The sequence below is a fragment of the Chiloscyllium punctatum genome, chromosome 16 (assembly GCF_047496795.1).
Source record: "Chiloscyllium punctatum isolate Juve2018m chromosome 16, sChiPun1.3, whole genome shotgun sequence".
In the NCBI taxonomy this organism is placed as follows: Eukaryota; Metazoa; Chordata; class Chondrichthyes; order Orectolobiformes; family Hemiscylliidae; genus Chiloscyllium; species Chiloscyllium punctatum.
The window spans coordinates 62122676-62145476 of NC_092754.1; the positions used below are offsets into that span (position 1 = coordinate 62122676).

Consider the following 22801-nt stretch of genomic DNA (forward strand, 5'->3'; position numbering starts at 1 on the left):
ACATTCAATATGAATAGGTGAATGGAAAATAAAAATAAATTTCTGACAATTCATGAATAAGTAATAATTAGAAAATAAATTTGATCAAAGCACATACCGGTATTTAGATGAATTGCAATGTTTAGTTACAAATGTAGGTGATCAGCTGTCCAATGAATAACATGAAGTTGCATTTGGTATTTTGCTGAAGAGGAATTTCGACTGTTAATATTTTCATCTTTATACTACCGGAGAATAAGGATTTATGTGCTTGAAATGTTTGAACTAGGTTCCTTTAAACAGTAAAACAAATCATGATTACCATGTCTTAGACTCTTCCATCTTTAAGGTTGCAACATCGTCAACTATTTTTCCAAGGAATGTAGAACCAGCAGAGTTAGATGCATCATTTTATTAGTGAACTGAAGAAAATAAATAGGAAATATGGTGATGATTGAAATGAAAAACAGATTGAAGAATATCTAATGTTGTTTTGAAAAGCAGTTCAATCTATACTCAGATATGTTCTAATGAAATTTCCAAGCTGCTCTGACACATCTCCGCTGAATGTGGAAATTGAAATCATTCCTCCTGATCTTGACGTAATACACTGTCAGAGCTCCACAAGGACCGGTCATAATGTTACCATCCCGGAAGGGGAGATGTATAGTCACATGCTTACGGTGGCAACTCAAATGAAAATTAATCAGATGTTTCTTGTAATTATTTGAATGGGAATTAATTGCGTATTTCCTGTGTGTAATGAACTGACAAAGCGAATTAGTAATTTACAGTAATGATGTAACAAACCAATAAAGACTTTAATTATATATGAATCTCGTGATTATTCATTATAAGAAAAAAACTAATCATTTGATCAGTGTACACTGATGAACGAAACTCAATCAATCCAAAAGTTCCATATGTTCAATGCAGTTTGTCACAGAATGAAAAGAAAATTAATATGCAATTGCAACATAAATGATTAGGAAAATAAATTAATTGGTCACTCAATGCGGTTGCTCATCTGAAGACAACTTCCCTTCTTTCCAGAAATGTTCAACTTCCCAAAGTTCAAAATGTCCTGTGACTATTTCATGAAATAATAAAGAGATGTTAGTTCATTCTGTTGTACTTTAAACAGTTACAAAAATTTTAAATGATTTTGTTCCATGAAAAGTGATTAACTTGTATTGTGTTTATAAATACAGTAAATGTTAACATTGAAGTTAAACATAATTAAATCAATTCAACTGTTTCCACGGTAAAAATAAAAATTGGTATCCGCAATGCCCACTGCAAAATCTTTACATTATTTAATTTATGAGCCATAATTTCGTAGTCATACCGTGAACTATATTGAGCAACGATTAGATAATAGCAGCAATTGAATTGTCAAAATTATATCATTTCATTTAAGAATACTGAGAAATCTCAGTTAATTATTTCACTGAGCAATGTGGAGAAACAACCAGGAATTATTCTGATGAAAATAATTGCATTTCTCTGAACGCTTCAGCTGAGATTACTGTGATCATTCAAATGAGCAAGTATCAGATATTTACAATGAGGCATCGAATGGGAAGTCATTGGTTCCATTATGGGATCGTTCACCTGAAAAATAAATTGATTTATGCATTGTAGCGTTCGTACTAAGAAACAATTGATGCAATTAAAATGCGAATCGCACTATATGTGTTAGAAAGAATAACTCCAATAATTGTGCAATTATTGTCATGGCAGTGACTGGAAAATTACGTTGTAATCTAAAAAAAAGATTCAATATTTTAAAAGCACTTTGTTGTGATGATGATTGGATATTCATTAAGATCGGTAAACTGAGAAAAAGAATATGGTAGCTAGCTTTATGGATTCACAAAAATGAACCATTCAGTGATTATTCAGCAGAATTGCTTTTGGTTCAAAAATGCAGGATTACAAGAATTACATGTTTCCATCCATTGGTTTGCTTATTGAGATGTAGCTTTAATTTACAACTTTTTGTTCATGACCAATGTTTAGACATTCATGTCAGACGTAGGAAGTAAATAAGTAGATACTGAAAGTACATATTGCAGTGAACATAAGATACAGGGATCTTCCATAATTCTGTGATTATTGTACATCGATAAATAACTCGGGAGTAAAAAATAATTAGAAATCAACATGTTCAAAGCATTTTTTTTCTTGTAACAAATTGAAAGAAATCCTTATGCATTGCACATGGTTTGAAAACACATCAGTCACCAAAACCCCAGTCAGAAATAAAATCAAGGTCATAATAAGCATCGGTTTAAGATAATAAGACCCTTATGAAGAGTATTCTGCTCAACAGTAATTAGAGGACCTTGAACATCTTCATGTCATTCTTGCAGAGAAAACTCTTTCATTATTCATAAAGAGTTAATATTGTAAATATTTTGACATTTGTATCAGAACTAGGAAGAAATTGAGAAGCAATTCACATGATTATTTTCGTGAAAGAAACTCAAAATAAATTAAATTTAGTGCCACCTTTCAGTATTTTCTCTCAATAAGCAGATAAAGCAGTGTGTCCAGGAAGCTTTTCTAACGCAGTATGTAGATTGTCCAACCAGAGGGGAGGCCATATTGGATTTGGTACTCGGTAACGAACCGGGACAAGTGGTGGGCTTGTTAGTGGGTGAACATTTTGGTGATGGCGACCACAATTCTGTCACTTTCACCTTGGTTATGGAGAGGGATAGGTGCACACAACAAGGAAGTTTTTACAATTGGGGGAAGGGAAATTACGATGCTGTAAGACAGGATTTGAGGAGCATACGTTGGGAGCATAGGCTGTCAGGGAAGGATGTGGTGGAAATGTGGGACTTTTTCAAGGAGCAGATACGACGTGTCCTTGATATGTATGTACCGATCAGGCAGGAAAGAAATGGTCGTGTGAGGGAGCCTTGGTTGACGAGGGAGGTTGAATGTCTAGTAAAGAGGAAGAAGGAGGCTTACATAAGGTTGAGGAAACAAGGTTCAGACAGAGCAGTGGAGGGATACAGGATAGCCAGAAGGGACCTGAAGAAAGGGATTAGGAGAGCTAAGAGAGGGCATGAAAAATCCCTGGCGGATAGGATCAAGGATAACCCCAAGGCATTCTATGCGTATGTGAGAAACCTGAGAATGACGAGAACGAGGGTAGGTCCGATCAAGGACAGTGGTGGGAGACTGTGTATTGAGTCGGAAGAGATAGGAGAGGTCTTGAACAAGTACTTCTCTTCAGTATTTACGAACGAGAGGGACTGTATTGTTGAAGAGGAGAGTGTGAAACGGACTGATAAGCTAGAAGAGATATCTGTTAGGAAGGAAGATGTGTTGGACATTTTGAACAACTTGAGGATAGACAAGTCCCCCGGGCCTGACGGGATATATCCTAGGATTATGTGGGAAGCAAGAGAGGAAATTGCAGTACCGTTGGCAATGATCTTCTCGTCTTCACTGGCAACGGGGGTGGTACCAGGGGACTGGAGAGTAGCGAATGTTGTGCCCCTGTTCAAAAAAGGGAATAGGGATAACCCCGGGAATTACAGGCCAGTTAGTCTTACTTCTGTGGTAGGCAAAGTAATGGAAAGGGTACTGAGGGATAGGATTTACGAGTATCTGGAACGGCACTGCTTGATTAGGGACAGCCAGCACGGATTTGTGAAGGGTAGGTCTTGCCTTACAAGTCTTATTGAATTCTTCGAGGAGGTGACCAAGCATGTGGATGAGGGTAGAGCAGTGGATGTAGTGTACATGGATTTTAGTAAGGCATTTGATAAGGTTCCCCATGGTAGGCTTATGCGGAAAGTCAGGAGGCATGGGATAGAGGGAAATTTGGCCAATTGGATAGAAAACTGGCTAACCGGTCGAAGTCAGAGAGTGGTGGTAGATGGTAAATATTCAGCATGGAGTCCAGTTACAAGTGGAGTTCCGCAGGGATCAGTTCTGGGCCCTCTGCTGTTTGTAATTTTTATTAATGACTTAGATGAGGGAGTCGAAGGGTGGGTCAGTAAATTTGCAGATGATACAAAGATAGGTGGAGTTGTGGACAGTGAGGAGGGCTGTTGTCGGCTGCAGAGGGACTTAGATATGATGCAGAGCTGGGCTGAGGAGTGGCAGATGGAGTTCAACCCTGCCAAGTGTGAAGTTGTCCATTTTGGAAGAACAAATAAGAATGCGGAATACAGGGTTAATGGTAGGGTTCTTGGTCAGGTGGAGGAACAGAGGGATCTTGGGGTCTATGTACATAGATCTTTGAAGGTTGCCACTCAGGTGGATAGAGTTTGTAAGAAGGCCTATGGAGTATTATCGTTCATTAGCAGAGGGATTGAATTCAAGAGTCGTGAGGTGATGTTGCAGCTGTACAGGACTTTGGTTAGGCCACATTTGGAGTACTGTGTGCAGTTCTGGTCGCCTCACTTTAGGAAAGATGTGGAAGCTTTGGAGAGGGTGCAGAGAAGATTTACCAGGATGTTGCCTGGAATGGAGAGTAGGTCATACGAGGATAGGTTGAGAGTTCTCGGCCTTTTCTCGTTGGAACGGCGAAGGATGAGGGGTGACTTGATAGAGGTTTATAAGATGATCAGAGGAATAGATAGAGTAGACAGTCAGAAACTTTTTCCCCGGGTACAACAGAGTGTTACAAGGGGACATAAATTTAAGGTGAAGGGTGGAAGGTATAGGGGAGATGTCAGGGGTGGGTTCTTCACCCAGAGAGTGGTGGGGGCATGGAATGCGCTGCCCGTGGGAGTGGTAGAGTCAGATTCATTGGCGACCTTTAAGCGGCATTTGGATAGGTACATGGATGGGTGCTTAATCTAGGATAGAAGTTCGGCACAACATCGTGGGCCGAAGGGCCTGTTCTGTGCTGTATTGTTCTATGTTCTATGTTCTATGTTCTAAAGGTTTTTAATGCGCAAAATCAACAGGTTTTCACCTACAGTTGTACTAAGCCGAAATAAAATAATTTTATTTTGCGAGACTTTAACTGGAACCCTGATTGACCAGCTGCTCCGTATGTTGATGTAACCATCCTCGGTCATTTGTAATAAAGCATGGTTATTGGTTTTAGCTAAATAATTTGTGTGCAATTACTGAACCGAAATGTAAGAAATCAAATGCATTTATTGGATGGAACTGGTCACCAAATGTTTATTGTGGCTCTTGTTCTCAGGAACGATAAGAGACTTACTCCGGTTTTTCTCCTGAGCAGTAATTAGATGACCAGGAAGACATTTGTGTGGCTGTATGTGCCCTATTGTGTGAGCATTGATTTCACTTCCATTGAGATATTTTACTAATATCGGAAGGGTTTAACAATCGCGTTTTAAAGTTCTTAATTAAAGTCATATTTTCTTTTTAAAAATTATGGGAATTCCTTTGCGAAACAATGATTTAGAGATGCTGGAGTTGGACTGGGGCGAGCAAAGTTAAAAATCACATGACACTGTTATAGTCCAACAGGTTTATTGGGAAGCCCTAACTTTCAAGGTACTGCCTCTTCATCAGGCGATCTTCATCTCTTCATCTGCTCGGACTAGAGAATAAGGATTGGTGTACGGGAGGAGTTGAAATGCACAAGAATGATGTATTAAGTGTTTATTGAATCTCTTCTGCAGCATTAAGTTCACAGAATAAACAATATTTGAGTGCGAGCAGCAGCTAAGGTAAGACTGTTTGTTTTAAAAGTACTTACCGGTAGCGGGCAGCGGTGTTTTTTTTCACTCTCTCTTCACAGAAAGAGCGGGAGCAGCAGGGGAAAGTGACGACGACCAGACAGGCAGCCGAGACCCGGAAGCAGGTAGAGCGTAAGCTTACCTGGGTAGGTTTGTTTCCCCTTTAAAAGCGCGCAGCTGAAGCGCGCACCTGGCCGGAATGCTAAGTTGGGCTGAATGGTCTGTTTCTGTGCTGTGTCAGTCTAGCATTCTATAATTCAAACTTCACTATGATTGGTAAAGGAAAGAACAAACGGGTGTTAATTGTATTTTGTGTCCATAAAAAAGTGACATGAATTTTAAATAATTTTGTCACATGAAATATTTCGCTCTTATTGTGATTAGAAGTACAATGAACTATAATTAAATCAATTCAACTGGTTCCATGGCTAAGATAAAAATTGATATTCACAATCATTGTGAGTTTGTACATTGCAATATCTTCACATTACTTCATGTACTGAGCCATTATTACACATATATACCCCCGACTGAATTGAACAATACTTAGATATTAGCAATACTTAGATTTTCTAAAATCTATCAGTACACTTAGAAGGAGAAATCTAATTTTGCTGCATGACTGTGCAATGCGCAGACATGAACAGGAAGTATTGCAGAGAAAAGTAGTTACAGTTCTCTGAACTCATAAGGCTGAGATTCCTGTGATTATTCAAATGAGCAAAAGTCAGTTTTCGAAGCGTGTTGGATGCAAAATGATTGATTCCATTGTGGGATAGTTAACCTGAAAACAATAACATTGTTGCAATGGATTAAATTAAAATATGAAATAAAATAATATAGGGATCTGACGATACACGTTAGAAAGCCAAATAACTTATTCAGCAATTATTATAAGGATAATGAATTCCTAATAAATGTTGTATTCTGAACAATTAAATTGACTCAATATTTTAAAAACACTTTGCTCTAGTGTTGATTAGACGCCCATTAAGATCGGTAAACTGAAGACTGAAATATAAAATCTAGATTGATGGATTGAGGACAATAAATCAGCCATTCATTAGTTTTTGAAAAGAATTTATTTTTTTGTCAAAATGCAGACAATACAGAAGTAATGTATTTCATTCAATTAGTTTACTTGTAGAAACATGCGTTTCTTAATTTATGTAATTTTATTCTGATCGATGTTCAAACATTTGTGTCTGAATTAGGAAGCAAATAAAAACATAATGAAAGTGAATATGATAGTGACCACAAGATACAGTCCATGACATTTGATAGAAAAAGGAATTTTCATAATCTCATGACTATTTAATGTTCATAAATAATTAACTCCTCAGGTACTGAAGCAGTCCAAGGCCAACTACAACAAGATCTGGACAATATCCAGGCTTGGGCTGACAAGGGGTAAGTAACATACATGCCACCCAAATGCAGGCTATGACCATCACGTATAAGAAATAACCTAACCACCATCCCTTGACATTCGATGGTGTTACCATCACTGAACACCCACTATCAACACTATCCTGGGGATAATCGTTGATCAGGAACTGAATTGGTCTCACCACATAAACACAGTGGCTACAAGAGTAATTCAAATCCTGGCTCCTGAAATCCTGTCCAAACGCTACCAGGCACAAGTCAGGAGTATGATGGAATACTCCTCACTTGCCTGGTTGAGTGCAGCCCTTACAACACTCAAGAAACTTGATACCACCCGGAATAAAGCAGCCCGCTTGATTGGCACTGCGGCTACTGAGCATCAGTGGTGCAATCTCTACCTCTTCCTATAACAAGGATAAAAGAATTTTACATTGTTCAACTTTCTCATCAAAACTGAGTGCAGTATTCACCGCAGCGCTCTTTTATACTAACCAGCAGCATTTCCATCACCAATAGCAGCTCCTCTTAAAATATTTTCTCAGTAACTTGTAATTAACTGATTGCTACAATTACAACTGAAAAAGGGGTTGCTGGAAAAGCGCAGCAGGTCAGGCAGTATCTAAGGAGGAGGAGAATCGACGTTTCGGGCATGAGCCCTTCTTCACGAAGGTCTTGAAGAAGCAGTGAACCAAATTTTGAAATGATCTTTCTGAACATAATATAGATCAGGTTAAAACTGAAGTAGGTGTCTTACACAACCTGCTGCAAGGACACAGACAATAGAATCTGAGGTGATCATGAGTATGTGGAGGTGAATGTGGGAGACAAGCTGGGACTGTATTGGAGTAGTCACAGTGAGAGGGAACAAATGCTGGATGGAGGGTTTCAGCAGCTGATGGACTGACGCTCAGGTGAGCCATCGGAAACTGAGCAAGTGACCACCATCTAATAGGACAGAGAAACTGATCCATCAGTCTGAAACTGACTGACCACGTGGCTGTCAGTGACTCCAACACAAGTGAATGGAAACATTGCTCAGAGCCTGTTTCTGTAACATTCAACACAACCAGGAAATGGAAAGTGAATAATGAGCTGAAACCAAGGCCACTGCTCTGTTAGAGTCTAAACATTTCAATGTTCAGTTATTGAACATTATTGACTCTCAGAATATTCTAATCTGCAGAATCACAGTAAAAGGGGAAAGTAAACAACATTCTTGGCAAAGACATAATGAACCAACTGCTTATATAAAAACAACTCAGCAAAAAGGGCTGAATCCTCCACAAACTGACAAACACAGTTACTATCAGATTTATAGATAGACAATGAAATTCTTCAGAAAATCACTTCCCTACTTATGGTGTGTGGGAGAAACCATTCTCAGTGAGAACTGCCACTTATTTCCTTTGAAAAGAGTCTCATGTTCCCCTCAGAAAAGCAGGTGTGTTGCGCACTTACAGACTGACTTACAGACAAAGGAAACCTGATCAGGGACTCGCAGGTTAATTAAGCTATTAATGATAGTCCATTGCACACAACAAGAGCTTAGACCACAACAGATTCGAGTGAAACCAACAATGCAATGAAAAAGGTTTATTAGTCTTTATAATCATGCAGCCTCTCTCAATCAAATAATCCCAACTTCTCAACATTTTAAAACTATTAATACCAATGTATACATATTTATTTCCTTTCCTAATTTCCTCCAAAAAATATATCTGATTATTCTCTTCAAAGTATATTTTAAATGGTTAATTCATAATCACAATTCATTTCCAATTATTCTTAGAGCAAAACAACTTGCAAACTAAAATAGTTTTCACGTCAATAATGACACTGGAAACTTTGTTATGTAGTTTACCCATATTTCCAAATATTGTTTTGGTTCATTATTGCAGTGAAGCTAAAATTAAAGTCTATTTATTTTCTCTGATATCCTTCCATTACTTTATTCCCTAATAACAATGCCCATGGTGTAATGGGTGACAAACATTAAATAAAATTGAATTTTCAATGCAAGAACTGGTACAAATAATCACATGTTGTCGTTGATTATCATTTATTTTCATTGTATGATCACATTAAATTCACTTAAATAATCACAGTACAATTCTCACCTCGATAGATATGTCGAGTGAATGTCAAATTATTCTTATTTCAAGTAAAACCAAATTACATTTTGCTCTGTTTTATTCCAGGAATGATGGAATATGTTGCATTATTATGATAAACAGGAACAGGTGAAGGTGGTGGCTCTCAGACGTGAGGCCTTAAAGCCAAAGAACCAGGTGGTAGTTACAGTGGGGGAGGTATTTAGTGCCCCGCTCTCCTCAGAAGGCAGTGAGGATGGTGACACTGACTGGAACGGGTTAGATGACAAAGCGTCCACGTATGGACAGAGAGACGGCAATGAGTGGGATCACCCATTGCCCTATAAGGTCCAAAAGGCCCTCCCTATGGCACCACTGGGCATCTAAGCTCAACTTGGACAGACAGTAGGGAGCAACAAACGGAACTGACAGAAACCAAACCTGAACCGTTCACCTGCTGAATGACAGAAGTTGGTGAATGAACACCCAGCCTGATAGAGAAATGGTAATAATGGGCCTTATTGGGACAATATCGATGAATTAATTGAGGTACAGTCTCACCGATGATGGTGTCAGGCCAAAACCTTTCAGGCCAAGATTCCCCGACATGTACATCAGAACCTGTCTCTGCAATGAGAGGGTGCAGGTGCGAGCCGATTCCCCCCAGTGGACAGCTGATCAGTGGCTCCAGGCATTTACAGATATTACAGGGACACACTGGGGAGGGGACAGGCTGAATGGGCTAAAATAACCTTGGTGACTCAGGGGCCCAAGGTTAATATCGAGGATCATACAGAGAGGAAGCCTGAGGTGTGTAAGGGCCACGGGGGATTACCAAATCCCAATCTGTGATGATGATATCATTATGTTGTTTTTAAACTGGGACCCCATTTAACTATAATTATAAACATGTGACTCCCAGTGGGTGATCATTCTAACCACCTTCTGAATTGGACCATGAGTGCTGAGACAAGCTCAGAAACACAGGGGAATAGCTGCAGTACAGGGAGGGTAACCAGACTGGCAATTTTACAAGTGAAGCAGTAAAGGACATATTGCCAAGGAACGTAGGCAGAGAGAGGGAGATAGATATTCACATTGTGTGTGTGCATGTGTTCACCTAGGCACATGAATATTCTTTGATGCTGTGTTTGGGAACCAGCAGAGCATAATATTAATACAGGAGCATCTATATCAATAACCAATATGGATTTGCCCCATATCACCTCAATTGCTAAAATGAGAGCAGTCGGAGAGGGAATCGAGGAAGCTGGATGAAATAAACCTCTCCCGACGCAGATCACGGATGTGGCAAAATATATTCAGATATGGGAGTGGGAAACTGAGGAAGGGACCATTCTGGGAGTTGCCAGTTTAGAACAGTTAGGACCAACTATAGATGTAGAGACACAAACTGTAATATGGGAACAACCTGAACAGGCCTGGGACAGGAAGCAAAGGAAAGGCGACATCTGCAGAGTAGTTACCTTGCAGGGAGACTGGAACAGTCAGGGAATCTGGGGAGTTATAGCTGGGACCCAAACAGCAGTGTGGATAACTTAAACAGGAATGTGGGTTATTACCTGTAGATACTGTAAAGATCGAGGGCCCTCTCACACCCCACACAAACAGGATCTCATTAAAGCTGAGGAGGCAGTAATTGTGACAGTAACAGATTGACAGAAGCAGGGAATAGTCAGACGGACAGTATCCCAGACTAACTCACAGAAGCCGGACAGCTCATCCCACCTCACTATTTAGTATACCTCACTCAGTAAATCCGCCACTAAAGAGTTTCCTACATGAGCGAACCACACCACTGTATTTAATGGACTGAAATCGCAACAGTATATAGTCTCAGCCCTTGATATTGTGAATGGGTTCTGGTTCATACCTGTGGACCTGGAATCCCAGAATAAGCTGGTGTTTACTGGCTGAGGAAAACAGTACACCTGGATCCAGTTACCTCAGGGATCCCACAATATTCCACTATATCCCATGGCTGATGGAGTTAGTCACATTGATCTTACCAACACGTCATTACCTCAGTTGGTGAGAAAGAATATATCCAGATATTAAACAGAATATAGGGTCAGGTCAGGCAGGCTGGGCTTAAAATTAACCCACAGAGAGTGGGAAGGTAGGGAGAGATGTACCTGGGACATCACATCAGGGAGATCAAATCAGGAAGGGAGAGGGGACAATCCCAGCGGAACGACAGACCATGATTTTAAAACTATCCACCCCCACAGCGTGAAGGGGGTAAGGCAAACATTAGGATTGTTTAATTACTGTGGGAATTTTGTGGAGAATTCTCCAGAATTGGCAGAATCATCACAAACCCTGACAGAAGCACGGACATGAGCCAGGGGTCAGGGAGTCAACATCTACACACACAGTCAGCATGCCTTTGGTATTGTTCATGACCATGTGCTGGCCTGTGCTCAGTGAGGGTACATCACCCTGTCTGGGGGCCACATAGAGCACGAAGCACAGGTCAGAGAGTTTGTGGGAGCAGTTAACTATCCCAGTGAAGCAGCAATAATGAAGATTAGAGCTCACAGGGAAGTAGAAACCTCACACCAACGGGGCAGTAAGTATGTGGGGAATGCGAGTGAAATACTGACTGAAACAGGGCAGACATTTGGGGAAGTGGCAGTGGCAGTAACTGCAGAAGTGAGTAAAGAAAGTTTAAAGACCTTCGCAGATACAGCCCCACAACAGGAGAATGAGGAATGGGAAAAGGGTGGGGCAGTAATAGGACACGTCAGAGTCTGGATGATCCAGCAGTGCCACTACACTGCATAAGACAAACATTATTAAAAACATATCATGGGCTGGCCCATATTGGGGAGGATAAAATGCAATATCAGATGATCCACTACAATCCTTGCCTGGAACAGGGAGAAATACAGCAAGGTTTTGTCGAAGGTGTGTAGTCTGTTCACAGTGTGAGCCAGGGAAAGCAATCAGGATAAAATGGAGGCAGCAGCAGGGACCCAGGGGCCCATGGGAACAAGTACAGATGGGTTTTACACACACACCCATCCCAATCCCAGGGAAGGAGGTCTTGCTGGGTTTTAATAAATAGGTTTACTCAGTGGGTGGAATCATTCCCCTGCAGATTCTGACCAAGGGACACATGTTACAGGGAACATAGCTAAAGAGCTATGTGCCCTGTTTGATACTGAACAGAAATCCCATCACCATACCACCCCCAGAGCTCTGGGACAGTCGAAGGAATGACGCAGACACTTAAAGCTCGTCTGACTAAGGCTATCTCAGAGACAGTACAGCGATGGGTTAGAGTACTCCCCACCAGCCTAATGAAACTGAGGACAAGCCCAGAAAAGGGGATGGGGCTGTCCCCCTTTGACTTAATAACTGGATGGATGATGCAGATGGCACAGGGTATAGTAGTGGGAGAACCGGAGATGTGTGGTAGTGGGAGGGCTGGAGATGTGCAATGATAAGGTTAGGGTTAAACCATTTGTGAAAGAGCGAATAAAGCAGCTGCATGAGCTGAGAGAATCAGACTGTGAAAGGGAACGCGGAAATATCAGAGCTGACATTCCAAACCCTGGAGTTCAGGTCAGGGGGAATATATTACTGGAACGTATGAAGTAAACACATCAAAATGCTGGACTTATCTGGGGGAGCCAGAGAGGGACCTCTCCCAGCATGTATTAGTAAGGAGCTCTGAATAAACGTTGGTCGTGCTGTTCAACACAGAACCCAAGGCTCCTCTTTGATATTTCTCCCAGCAATAGTTGTGCAGGGGTATGTTGCTGGCTGGAGGCCTATGGCTAGTGCTGTTCCACAAGGATCAGAACTGGGACATCTGTTGTTTGTAATGTATATAAATGAAAAGTTTGAAAATGTAAATGATTTAATTAGCATGATTCGGAGATGCCGGTGTTGGACTGGGGTTTAATTCGCAAGTTGGAGATGGCGCAAACTGTTGAAGTTGTGAATTGTGAAGAATGATGTCAAAGGATACAGCAAGAAAAAGATGAGTTGGAAAGTTTTGTGGAGAAATTGCAGATATATTTTAATTCAGACAAGTGTGAGGTGATGTGTTTTGGAAGACACAAAGCAAGAGGAATGTAGACAATAAACGGAAGGGCCCTGAGCAGCCCTGATATACAGAGGGATCTTCAGATGCAAGCTGAAAAATCCCTGAAAGTGGTGAAGGTGGTGAATGGCAGGCTTGCTTTCTTCTGTCAGGGGAGTGAATATAAAACTATAATCAGGCCACCTTTGGGGGATTGTGTGCCGTTTTGATCACCACATTATAGGTAAAATGTGAAGGCATTTGGGAAGGTGGAAGCAAGTTTTCCAGGAGGTTTCCTGGATTGGGAGAGGTTGGAAAATCTTGGATTGTTGTCTTTGGAAAGTCAATGGCTGTGGGGTGACACAACTGGCACAGACAGAGTTTGTAAACCATGGTTTACTACAGAAATTGCATCCCTTGTTAAGAAGAAGAAAGAGGCTTATGTGTTGATGAGGCAAAATGGTACAGATGAAGCAATAGAGATTACAGATCAGCTAGGAAGGATTTAAGGAGAGAGTTAAGGAAAGCAAAGGGAGGACACAAGCAGTCTTCAGCAAATAGAACAAAGGATAACCCTGAAATTTCCAATAGGTATGTGAAGAATAAAAGGATGTTTAGGGTAGGAATAGGGCTAATCAAAGACAGAAGTGGGAAGTTTTTATGCTTTTTATGTATTGTTATTTTTATGGGCGGCACGGTGGCACAGTGGTTCGCACTGTTGCCTCACAGCACCAGAGACCCGGGTTCAATTCCCCCCTCAGGCGACTGACTGTGTGGAGTTTGCACATTCTCCCCGTGTCTGCGTGGGTTTCCTACAGGTGCTCCGGTTTCCTCCCACAGTCCAAAAATGTGCAGGTTAGGTGAATTGGCTCTGCTAAATTGCCCGTCGTGGTCGGTGAAGGGGTGAAATGTAGGGGAATGAGTCTGGGTGAGTTGCACTTCAGCGGGGTCGGTGTGGGCTTGTTGGGACGAAGGGCCTGTTTCCACACTGTAAGCAATCTAATCTCAAAGTTGAGTGTGGACACTGCAGAGATCAGAAAAGTGCTAAATGAACATTTCTCATTGGTGCTTACACAGGAAAAGGAGAATATTGTAGAGGACAAAAATGAGGTACGCGATACTAGACTAGAAAGGATTGAGGTTAGTTATGCACAGGTGCTATCAATTCTAGAAGGAGTGAAAGTAGACAAGTCCCCAGGCCGGATGGGGTTTATCTGTGGATTCTCTGCAAAGCTAGGGAAGAGATAGCAGAGCCTTTGGCTTTGGTATTTGAGTCATCATTGTCAATGGGTTTTCGTACCCGAGGACAGGAGGATTGCAAGTGTTGTGTCCTTGTTCAAGAAGGGCAGCAGAGATGACCCAGGTAATTATAGACCAGTGAGCCTTACTTCCATTGTAGGAAATGTTTTGGGAAGGATTATAAGAGATAACAGTTATAATCATCTAACAAGCAACAATTTGATTTCAGATAGTCAACATAGTTTTGTCAAGGGTAGGTCATGTCTCACAAACCTCGTTGAGTTTTTTGAGAAGGTGACCAAGCATTTAGATGAGACTAGGACAGTTGACGTGGTATACATGGACTTCAGTAAAGCTTTTGATAAGGTTCCACATGGTAGGTTGTTAGAGAAAATGCACAGGTATGGAGTTGAGGGTGATTTAGCAGTTTGGATTAGAAACTGTCTTTCTGAAAGAAGGCAGCGAGTGGTGGTTGATGGAAAATATTCAGTCTGGAGCCCAGTTACTTGTGGTGTTCCACAAGGATCTGTTTTGGGACCACTGCTGTTTGTCATTTTTATAAATGACTTAGACGCAGGCATAGGTGGATGGATTAGTAAATTTGCAGACGACACTAAAGTCTGTGAAGTAGTAGACAGTTTGGAAGAATGTTACAGGTTGCGGGGGATTTAGATAAACTGCAGAATTGGGCTGAGAGGTGCAAGTGGAGTTCAATGCAGCTAAATGTGAGGTGATGCACTTTGGGAGGAATAACAGGAAGGCAGAGTACTGGGTCATTGGAAAAATTCTTGGTAGTGTGGGTGTGCAGAGGGATCTTGGTGTCCATGTACATAGATCCCTGAAAGTTGCCACCTAGATTGATAGTACTGTTAAGGCGGCATACGGCGTGTTAGGTTTCATTGGGAGAGGGATTGAGTTCTGGAACCACAATATCATGCTGCAACTATACAAAATGCTGGTGCGGCCACAGTTTTAATATTGTGTACAGTTCTGGTCGCCCCATTACAAAAAGGATGTGGAAGCATTGGAAAAGGTGCAGAGGAGATTTATCAGGATGGTACCTGGTGTGGAGGGAATGTCTTAAGAGGAAAGGCTGAGAGACATGGATCTGTTCTCATTGGAAAGAAGGCGGCTAACGGGGGATTTGGTAGAGACATGCAAGATGATCAGAGGATTAGATATGGTAGACAGTGAAAGTCTTTTTCTTAGGATGATGACGACAGCTTGTATGAGAGGGCATAACTACAAATTGAGGGGTGATAGATTTAAGTCAGAGACAAATTCTTTACACAAAGAGAATAGTAAGTGTGTGGAATGCCCTACCTGCTAAGGTAGTCAACTCAACCACATTAGGGAGATTTAAACAATCCTCAGATAAGCTCATGGATGATTTTAGGATAGTGTAGGGGGACGAGTTGAGAAAATTCCACAGGTCGGCGCAACATTGAGGGCCGAAGGGACTGTTCTGCACTGTATTGTTCTATGTTCTATGTTGTATAATCTGAATCTTTTTCCAAGGTAGAAATGACAAATTCTAGAGGCCATAGATTTCAGGGGACAGGGGGAAATTTAAAGAAAATAAAAACCGGGAGAACAGCAGATGCTGTAAATCAGAAACAAAAACAGAAGTGTCTGGAAATGCTCAACAAGTCTGGAAGCATCTGTAAAGAGAAATCAGAGGTCACATTTCTGAAGAAGGACCCGAAACATTAACGGATTTTTATTTTCACAGATGCTGCAAGACCTGCTGAGCATTTCCAACAACATGTGAAAGTTTAAAGGGAGTTATATCAGGCAAGTCTCGTATGCAAAAGGTGATAGATGACTGGAAATGTACTTTCCTGGGAGGTGGTAAATGCAGAAACAATCACAATGCTTAAGAGGCATTTGGGCAGGCACATAAGCGGACAGGGGTTGGCAGGGATATGGATCATGTCCAGGCCGGTGGAATTAGTTTTGAATGGCATCATGGTCTGCACAGACATAATGAGCTAATTATTCAGATGCTGTACTTTTCTGTTTTCCAGGGGGTACTGTGCATGGAGCGAGAGGTAATATTTTTTTCTAACACACAGTGAGTTGATACATTTTGAGAGAAGCAATGTAGAAAGGAAATATATATTTGGATAGCACAGACACGAAGAGTAGAGACTGAGGGAAGCGGGGGAATGTGTACAATTCTTTAAATGAGAGAAAACATAATCAGAGTGTTTTGATCAAAATATATGGGAACCTGGGTTTCATTAATAAAGGGAATGAGAACAAATTCATGGAAACAATTTCATTGACTGATTAGGTCACAATCAATCATTGTATCCAATTCAGGTCAACAAATTCCTGCTCAGGAAGGATCTGAGTGATCTTCAGAGTGTGCAGTACAGACTTACTGGTGTGGTGCACTGATGAAGAAAATGCAGTCACTGGATTGATTTGGAAAAAAGATTGTTATTTTCTTTGAAGAAATCAAGTTGAATATATCTTGATAGATTAAAATGGATAAGATTATAACACACCTAGATAGAGCAGACAATAAAATAAATTGCACTCAATAGGTGATGGCTCAAAATTTAAGATCAAATATAACGTTTTGAGAAAGTGGAAGATTGCAATGTTCCGCTGCCTGTATTGGCTGGAAATATGCAGAACGTGCTGCCTATTATGGTGTTGAAAGTGGAGATGATCAAAGATTAACAAATACGATTATATCAGATCTGAGGGAAATAAACTTTCAGGGTTTTGAGGACAGTTGGAGAATGAGAATAAGGGATTCTGCTGCAGAGAACCAGCTTGAATTTGATGGGCCCCTTTCTGTGCCATAACACTTTTTTTTTGTACTTGCTTACCTTGTTCTGATTATTTGTCTTCAGGGGTTAAATTATCATTAAGGTAAATTTGCTCTGTGTTCATGGTCAGACCAATACAGGTTGTCCCTCCACAGCAGGAGATAATGTTTACTGCTTTATAATTGGTTCTGGGGGAGTCCCCAGGTAGGGTAGCCAGAACCGAAAATCTGCTCCAGGGTGTTTTAACCAGGATTGTGAATATCTTGGAACATCTCTGAACATATAGTGGGCGGCACGGTGGCACAGTGGTTAGCACTGCTGCCCCACAGCGCCAGAGACCCGGGTTCAATTCCCACCTCAGGCGACTGACTGTGTGGAGTTTGCACGTTCTCCCCGTGTCTGCATGGGTTTCCTCCGGGTGCTCCAGTTTCCTCCCACACTCCAAAGATGTGCAGGTCAGGTGAATTGGCCATGCTAAATTGCCCGTAGTGTTAGGTAAGGTGTAGATGTAGGGGTATGGGTGGGTTGCGCTTCGGCGGGGCGGTGTGCACTTGTTGGGCCGAAGGGCCTGTTTCCACACTATAAGTAATCTATTCTATTCTATTCTACAATCTAATCTATTCACACCAACACCTGAAATACTTTCCGACTGACTGACTAAATGAAATATGTTCCTTCCACAACATGTTGCTGGCTGGAGTTCTATGGTCAGTGTTGTTCCACAAGGATCAGAATTGGAACATCAATTGTCTGCAACATACATCAATGCTTAGCATGGAAATGTAAACGATTTGATTAGCAGGTTTATAGATGGAAGAAATTGATGAAGTTGTGAATCGTGAAGAATGTTGTCAAAGGATACAGCAAGAAAGAGATCGGTTGGAAAACCTGTACGGAGATAGATTTTAATCCAGACAAGTGTGAGGTGATGTATTTTGTGAGGCTCATTGCAAGAGGAATGTATTCACTAAACTGAAGGGCTCTCAGCAGCATTGATGTACACAGGGATCTCCAGGGGCAAGTTCACAGCTCCCTGAAAGTGGTGAAGGAGGTGGATGGCATACTTGCCTTCTTGTGTCAGGGACTGAATATAAAACTGTCATTAGGCAACCTTTGGAGTATTGTGTGCTGTTTTGATCACCACATAAAAAGGAGGATGTTGAGGCTTTGGACAGCGTGAAAACAGGTTTACCAGGATGTTGCCTGGATTGGGAGAGGTTGGAAAGACTTGGATTTTTGCGTTGGGAAAGTCAGTGGCTATGGGTGATCCGAAAGGCTCAGACAGAGTGAATCATCTGAATCTTTTCCCAAGGTGAAAACGGCAAATTCTACAGGCCAGAGTTTTAAGGGGAGTGGGGGCAAGTTTAAAGGAAATGAAAACTGAACCAACTGCAGATGCTGTAAACCAGAAACAAAAACATTTTTCTGGAAAAGTTCAGCAGGTCTAGCAGCTTCTATGAAGATAAATTAAAGTCAACGTTTCTGAGGAGGGGTGACCAGACCCGAAATATTAACTGATTTTTCTTCACAGATGCTGCATGATCTGCTGAGCATTTCCAACAACAGCTGAGCAAGCTTAAAGGGAGTTGTGTCAGACAAGTTTCTTATGCAGAAGCTGGTAAGTGACAAGAATGTACTTTCCTGAGAGATGGGAAAAGCAGAAACAATCAGAATATTTAAGAGGCATTTGGACAGACAGATAAGCAGGCATGGATTTGCAGGGATATGGACAGGCAGATGGAATTAGTTTGGAATGGCATAATGGACCGCACAGACACGGTGGGCCAATTATTCCGGTGCTGTCCTGTTCTGTTTTCTAGCGGGTAGAATGTGTGGAGCGAGAGATAATATTTTGAGTGGAATATGTCTCTTCTTTAGAACACACAGTAAGTTGATACATTTTGAGAGAAGCAATGTAGAAAGGGAATATATATTTGAATGGCACAGACACAGAGAGCAGGACAGCAGGAATGGGGGACAATGTGTACCAATCCTTAAAGGAGAGAAAACATTATGTATTTTGGGTAAAACAAATGGGATGCTGGGCTTCATTAATGGAGGAATGATAACAAACTCACGGAAAAGATTCTGACCCTTGACAAAGCTTGAGTTAGGTCACAGTCAATCATTGCATTCAATTCTGGTCAACAGATTCCTGGTCAGAATAAGGAAGTTAAAATACCATAGAGGGACCAGTTCCATACCTTTTGCTTCTCTTTCAGGACACCGTGGGGTCTCAAGGGTTAAACATTACCTTGCAAAAGGCCTTATTTGATCAACTGAAGGCCTGTACTCTTAGAATAGATTAGATTAGATTACTTACAGTGTGGAAACAGGCCCTCCGGCCCAACAAGTCCACACCGCCCCGCCGAAGCGTAACCCACCCATACCCCTACATCTACATCTACATCTACATCTACATGTACCCCTTACCTAACACTATGGGCAATTTAGCATGGCCAATTCACCTGGCCTGCACATCTTTGGACTGTGGGAGGAAACCGGAGCACCCGGAGGAAACCCACGCAGACACGGGGAGAACGTGCAAACTCCACACAGTCAGTCGCCTGAGGCGGGAAATGAACCCGGGTCTCCAGCGCTGCGAGGCAGCAGTGCTAACCACTGTGCCACCGTGCCGCCCACTAATACAGACAGAACACCACAGAATGGTGGAGGCTGACAGTATCTCAAAATAGAACCTCTTGCAGCCAGACATGTGGATTGCCCCATAATCCCAGACAGAGGAATTTGCCCTTTCCAGACGAGACTGGTAGCCCTGGGCACAACTCTGTTAAACTGCCTCCCACTCCCATTGTCTTACCTCCCCTCCATATTAGCATAGGTAAGTGATTCCCTTATTTACTGAAGGAAGACCCATTCTGCCTTAATCTCCTCCCATCAACACATAATCATGAACAATACGATCATCAGTTTCTGTAATCCATCACACGTTATCACAGGACATCGCCATTCATCAAGTTTTGTAAGGTCATAATTACCTACTTTAAACTATGTAATGACAATCGTCCATGTGACTGATATGCCTTTGTCTAATTCCTATTAAATATACTGTCTCTGTGGGTAAGGCAGAGATTTGTGAAGAAGAGTGTCTACAAGTAGACACGACACTCAGCTACTTTAGAGACATTTTGAAACTCTCGCCGGCTGTCCAATAATAAAGTTACTGCTGTTGTGCAGAAAACTTGCATCGTCTGGATTTGTGGAACAAAATAGGCATCAACAATGAAGGATATGAGTGATCTTCAGAGTGTGGAGTACAGACTTACTGGAGTGGCTCACTGATGAAGAAAATGCAGTCACTGGATTGATTTGAAAAAATTGCGATTTTCTTTGAAGTGAAAAAGTTGGATATATTTTTGATAAAGCTGTATAAGATTATAACAGACCTAGATACAACAGACAAAAATATCTGCATTCGATAGGTGATGACACAAGAGTTAAGGTCAGATGTAAGGTTTTGAGACAGTGGGAGATGAGCAAGTGTTTCTGCTGACTGTATTGGCTGGAAATATGCAGAACATGTTGCCTATTATGGTGGTGCAAGTAGAGAAGATCAATGATTGATAAAAACAATTAGATCAGTTCTGAGGGAAATAAACTTGCAGAGTTTGGGGTACATATGGGGAATGAGAATATGGGATTCTGCTACAGAGAGCCAGCTTGGATTTGATGGGCCTCTTTCTGTGCTATAATGCATTTTATTTGGACTTACTTAACTTGTTCTGGTCACCGATTAAATTGTCATTTAGGTAAATCTGCTCAGTGTTCCTACTCAGACCAATACAGGCTGTCCCTCCACAGCAGGAGATAATGTTTACTGCTTTATACTGGGTCTTTGGGGGGGGGGGGGGGGGGGGTGGTGGTGGGGGTCATCTAACGGTGTGTGTGACCGTCTGTCAGCATTTATCTGAAATGGCACAACCCCAGTGCAGCCACACTAGGGACAGACCCTGGAAATGTGGGGAATGCCAGAAGGGAATTCTTTACCCATCCCACCTGGAAACTGGCCAAACCAGTCAGACTGGGGAGAAGCTGTTCACCTGCTCTGTGTGTGTGGGGGAAGGGATTCACTCAGGCATCCATCCTGCTGAGACACCAGTCAATTTACTGATATCCACAGTTGAAGGATTTTTTTCTCTTTTTCACGCCAAGTAATGAACAATGGTTTTGGCAGCTCATAAAGTTGTGCACATTGAGATCTTAGCTTTGGAAATGTTAACATTGTTGAACATGTACAGATTCACACTGGGTACAGATTTTTATTTTCCTTTATTCATTTTTTTTTATTTCAAAAATATACTTTATTCATAAAAAGATTTGATGGTCTGTACATTGGATCATGCCATACATATGTCCATATTTACAAACACAGATTCGACTTTATCCTTGTCCTTTACAATCCTGTGGATTTTTCAATCTTGTACATATATTTGGCTGAGGCATCAGCAGAGCCCAAAAAAAAAACCATCTGTATGGGCCCCCTGTTCTTCTTTAGGCAGGCCGATCTTACACGGTGGTCTTTCCCCACCGCGCCTTGGCGGCAGCTGCCCCAAGCTTCAGCGCGTCCCTCAACACGTAGTCTTGGACCTTGGAATGTGCCAGTCTGCAACACTCGGTCGGGGTCAACTCCTTCAGCTGGAAGATCAACAGGTTTCGGACCGCCCAGAGAGCGTCCTTCACCGAGTTGATGATCCTCCAGGCGCAGTTAATGTTCGTCTCGGTGTGAGTCCCGGGGAACAGGCCGTAGAGCACGGAGTCCCGCGTCACGGCGCTGCTCGGGACGAACCTCGACAAGCACCACTGCATTCCTCTCCAGACTTCCTCTGCATAGGCACATTCCAGAAGGAGGTGTGTGACAGTCTCGTCCCCCCCGCAGCCACTTCGAGGGCAGCGTGCGGTGCGGCAGAGAGTCCGGGCGTGCATAAAGGATCTCACAGGCAGAGCCCTTCTCACCACCAGCCAAGCCACTTTTTTTTATTCATTCACAGGATGAGGGTGTCGCTGGCCCGGCAGCATTTACTGCCCATCCCTAATTGTCCAGAGGGCAGGTAAGAGTCAACCACATTACTGTGAGTCAGAGGTCACAATGTTGGCCAGACCAGGTAAGGATGGCAGCTTCCTTCCTGAAAGGGCATTACTGAACCAGATGGGTTTTTCTGACAATCGATTAATGGTCATCATTAGACTCTAATTTCACAAGTTTTTTTTATTGAATTCAAATTCCCCCATCTGCTGCAATAGGCTTTGAACCCAGGTCTCCAGAACACTATCTGGGGTTTTAGATTAACTGTCTCACGACAATACCATGAGACCAATACTTCCCCACATCGCTGTCCATCTGCACAGAGTGAACAGTGATTTTCTGGTTCATCAGAACTGGGTAATCACATATATGTTTGCTCAATGATTGCAGGAGTTGGATGTTGATTGGCTATTGACATCCATCTCTGAACCATGTATTCTGGGGTTTGTTTCTGGGGATGATTGGAAGCATCATCAGTCTTCTTATCTTTTGGGGATAAAAATAGTTTCAATTAGCTTTCTGCTAAATGCATGGCAATC

General features: G+C 41.9%; 1 long non-coding RNA gene across 2 annotated transcripts in view; it reads right to left on the reverse strand.

The window, feature by feature from the left end:
• The window catches only part of LOC140487195 (uncharacterized), a 59091-nt gene that overhangs the window by 5819 nt on the left and 30471 nt on the right, over positions 1-22801 (reverse strand). The window contains exons 7-9 of one of the 2 annotated variants that reach the window (XR_011962737.1): positions 5806-5930; positions 1545-1593; positions 302-401 (exon numbers count right to left, since the gene is read on the reverse strand). This is a non-coding gene — a long non-coding RNA (uncharacterized lncRNA). The other variant, XR_011962738.1, reaches the window with a different exon arrangement.